The sequence below is a fragment of the Arachis ipaensis genome, chromosome B10 (assembly GCF_059453495.1).
Source record: "Arachis ipaensis isolate K30076 ecotype BB chromosome B10, ASM5945349v1, whole genome shotgun sequence".
NCBI lineage: Eukaryota > Viridiplantae > Streptophyta > Magnoliopsida > Fabales > Fabaceae > Arachis > Arachis ipaensis.
In genome coordinates, this window is record NC_142435.1 from 36626118 (window position 1) to 36630351 (window position 4234).

At 40.7% G+C, this 4234-nt stretch overlaps 1 non-coding gene across 1 annotated transcript; it reads left to right on the forward strand.

Moving 5' to 3' along the window:
• The first annotated feature begins 3611 nt into the window (after nt 1–3611).
• Nucleotides 3612–3719, forward strand: LOC148579698 (small nucleolar RNA R71). Its single transcript, XR_015897246.1, has one exon. It is a non-coding gene; the product is annotated as a small nucleolar RNA R71 (small nucleolar RNA).
• Nucleotides 3720–4234: the final 515 nt, after the last annotated feature.

Consider the following 4234-nt stretch of genomic DNA (forward strand, 5'->3'; position numbering starts at 1 on the left):
TATAAATTATCCGCTCATCACAACACCAAACTTAAATTGTTGCTTGTCCCCAAGCAACTAAAAATCAAATAGGATAAAAATAAGAGAATATATTATAAATTCCAAACTATCAATGAAACATAGCTTCAATCATATGAGCGGGACTTATAGCTTTTTGCCTCTTGAATAGTTTTGGCATCCCACTTTATCCATTGAAGTTCAGAATGATTGACATCTATAGGAACTCAGAGTTCAGATAGTATTATTGACTCTCCTAGTTCAGTATGATGATTCTTGAACACAGCTATTTTATGAGTCTTGGCCGTGGCCCTAAGCACTTTGTTTTCTAGTATTACCACCGGATACATAAATGCCACAGACACATAATTGGGTGAACCTTTTCAGATTGTGACTCAGCTTTGCTAAAGTCCCCAATTAGAGGTGTCCAGGGTTCTTAAGCACACTCTTTTTTTTGCTTTGGACCTTGACTTTAACCGCTCAGTCTCAAGTTTTCACTTGACACCTTCACGCCACAAGCACATGGTTAGGGACAGCTTGGTTTAGCCGCTTAGACCAGGATTTTAGTCCTTTAGGCCCTCCTATCCACTGATGCTCAAAGCCTTGGGATCCTTTTTATTTGCCCTTGCCTTTTGGTTTTAAGGGTTATTGGCTTTTTGCTCTTGCCTCTTGGTTTTAAGAGCTTTTGGCTTTTTCTGGTTGCTTTTTCTTTCTATTTTTTTTCGCCTATTTTTTTTTCTGCAAGCTTTGTTCTTTGCTGCTTTTTCTTGCTTCAAGAATCATTTTTATGATTTTTCAGATTATCAAATAACATGTCTCCTTGTCATCATTCTTTCAAGAGCCAACATATTTAACATTCTTAAAACAACTACTTCAAAAGACATATGCACTGTTCAAGCATACATTCAGAAAATAAGAAGCATTGTCACCACATCAATATAATTAAGCTAAGTTCAAGGATAAATTCGAAACTCATGTACTTCTTGTTGTTTTGAATTAAAACATTTCTCATTTAAGAGAGGTGATGGATTCATAGGATATTCATAACTTTAAGACAAAGTTACTAACTACTAATGATCATGTAATGAAGACACAAACATAGATAAGCACATAACATAGAAAATGAAAAACAGAAGAAATAAGAACAAGGAATGAATCCACCTTAGTGATGGTGGCGTTTCCTTCTTGAGGAACCAATGATGTCCTTGAGCTCTTCTATGTCTCTTCCTTGTCTTTGTTGCTCCTCCCTCATTGCTTTTTGATTTTCTCTTATTAAGGTTCGGCCATATGGGTGGGTTTGGGTGGGAAATTGGTTTTGAATTTTGAAGGTAGGTGGAGTTTATGAGGTAGGTTTATGGGGAAGAGTGGGTGGATGTGAGTGGTGAAGGTTTAATAGGGAAGAGGGATGGAGGTGATAGGTGAAGGGTTTTGGGGAAGAGTGTTTATGGGATTGTGTGAAAGAGGGGTGAGAAGAAGTGAGTGGAGGTAGGTGGGGATCCTGTGGGGTCCACAGATCCTGAGATGATCCTGTGGGGTCCACAAATCCTGAGGTGTTCAAGGATTTACAACCTTGCACCAAATTAGGCATGTAAAATGCCCTTGCACACAACTCTGGGCGTTCAGCTCCAGGTTGGTGCCCATTTTGGGCGTTCAATGCCCATTTGTTGCCATTTCTGGCGTTGCACGCCAGAACCATGCTCTGTTCTGGCGTTGAACGCCAGACAGATGCTCCTCCAGGGTGTGATTTTTCTTCTGCTGTTTTTGATTCCGTTTTTAATTTTTTTTTGTTTATTTTGTGACTCCACATGATCATGAACCTATAAATACATATAACTAAGAAAAATATAGTTAGATAAATAAAAATTGGGTTGCCTCCTAACAAGCACTTCTTTAATGTCAATAGCTTGACAGTGGGCTCTCATGGAGCCTCACAGATGTTCAGAGCATTGTTGAGACTCCCCCAACACCAAATTTAGAGTTTGGATATGGGAGTTCAACACCAAACTTAGAGTTTGGTTGTGGCCTCCCAACACCAAACTTAGAGTTTGACGGTGGGGGCTTTGTTTGACTCTGCTTTGAGAGAAGCTTTTTATGCTTCCTCTCCATGGATGCAGAGAGAGATCCTTGAGTTGTAAACACAAGGTTGTCCTTATTTAATTGAAGGAATAATTCTCCTCTGTCCACATCAATCACAGCTCTTGCTGTGGCTAGAAAAGGTCTTCCTAGGATGATGGATTCATCCTCTTCCTTTCCAGTATCCAGGACTATGAAATCAGCAGGGATGTAAAGGCCTTCAACCTTTACTAACACGTCCTCTACTTGTCCATAAGCCTGTTTTCTTGAATTATCTGCCATCTCTAATGAGATTTTAGCAGCTTGCACCCCATAGATTCCCAGTTTCTCTATTACAGAGAGGGGCATGAGGTTTATCCCTGAACCAAGGTCACACAGAGCCTTAAAGATCATGGTGCCTATGGTACAAGGTATTATGAACTTTCCAGGATCCTGTCTCTTCTGAAACAATGTCAGTTGATCCAGATCACTTAGTTCATTGGTGAACAAGGGAGGTTCATCTTCCCAAGCATCAATGCCAAATAATTTGGCATTTAGCTTCATGATTGCACCAAGGAACTTGGCAGCTTGCTCTTCAGTAACATCCTCATTCTCTTCAGAAGAGGAATACTCATCAGAGTTCATGAATGGCATAAGGAGGTTCAATGGAATCTCTATGGTCTCTAGATGAGCCTCAGAGTCCTTTGGTTCCTCAGAGGGAAGCTCCTTATTGACCACTGGACGTCCCAGGAGGTCTTTCTCCTTGGATTGACGTCCTCTCCTTCCCTTACAGGTTCGGCCATGGTGCTTATGTCAATGGCCTTGCACTCTCCTTTTGGATTCTCTTCTGTATTGCTTGGGAGAGTACTAGGAGGGATTTCAGTGATCCTTTTACTCAGCTGGCCCACTTGTGCTTCCAAATTTCTAATGGAAGACCTTGTTTCATTCATGAAACTTGCAGTGGCCTTGGATAGATCAGAGACTAAGTTTGCTAAATTAAAAGTATTTTGTTCAGAGTTCTCTGTCTGTTGCTGAGTGGATGATGGAAAGGGTTTATTATTGTTAAACCTGTTTCTTCCACCATTGTTAAAGCCTTGTTGAGGCTTTTGATCCTTCCATGAGAGATTTGGATGATTTCTCCATGATGGATTATAGGTGTTTCCATAAGGTTCACCTAAGTAATTCACCTCTGCTATTGCAGGGTTCTCAGGATCATAAGCTTCTTCTGCATAAGAAGCTTCTTAAGTACTGTTGGATGCAGTTTACATTCCATTCAGACTCTGAGAAATCATATTGACTTGCTGAGTCAATATTTTATTCTAAGCCAATATGGCATTCAGAGTATCAACTTCAAGAACTCCCTTCTTCATAGGCGTCCCATTACTCACAGGATTCCTCTCAGAAGTGTACATGAACTGGTTATTAGCAACCATGTCAATGAGTTCTTGAGCTTTTGCAGGCGTTTTCTTTAGGTGAATGGATCCACCTGCAGAAGTATCCAATGACATCTTTGATATCTCAGATAAACCATCATAGAAGATATCCAGGATGGTCCATTCTGAAAGCATGTCAGAAGGACACTTTTTGGTCAGCTGCTTGTATCTTTCCCAAGCTTCATAGAGGGATTCACCTTCTTTCTGTCTGAAGGTTTGAACATCCACTCTAAGCTTGCTCAGCTTTTGAGGAGGAAAGGACTTGGCTAAGAAAGCCGTGACCAGCTTATCCCAAGAGTTCAGGCCGTCTCTGGATTGAGAGTCCAACCAGATTCTAGCTCTGTCTCTTACAGCAAATGGGAAAAGCATGAGCCTGTAGACTTCAGGATCTACTCCATTAGTCTTAACAGTATCACAGATCTGCAAGAATTCAGTTAAGAACTGAAAAGGATCTTCAGATGGAAGTCCATGAAACTTGCAGTTCTGCTGCATCAGAGAAACTAGCTGAGGTTTCAGCTCAAAATTGTTTGCTCCAATGGTAGGAATGGAGATGCTTCTTCCATGTAAATTGGAATTTGGTGCAGTAAAGTCACCAAGCATCCTCCTTGCATTGTTATTGTTGGGTTCGGCTGCCATCTCCTTTACTTGTTCGAAATTTTCAATAAGGTTGTCTCTGGATTATTGTAATTTAGCTTCTCTTAGTTTCCTCTTCAGAGTCCTTTCAGGTTCTGGATCAGCTTCAACAAGAATGC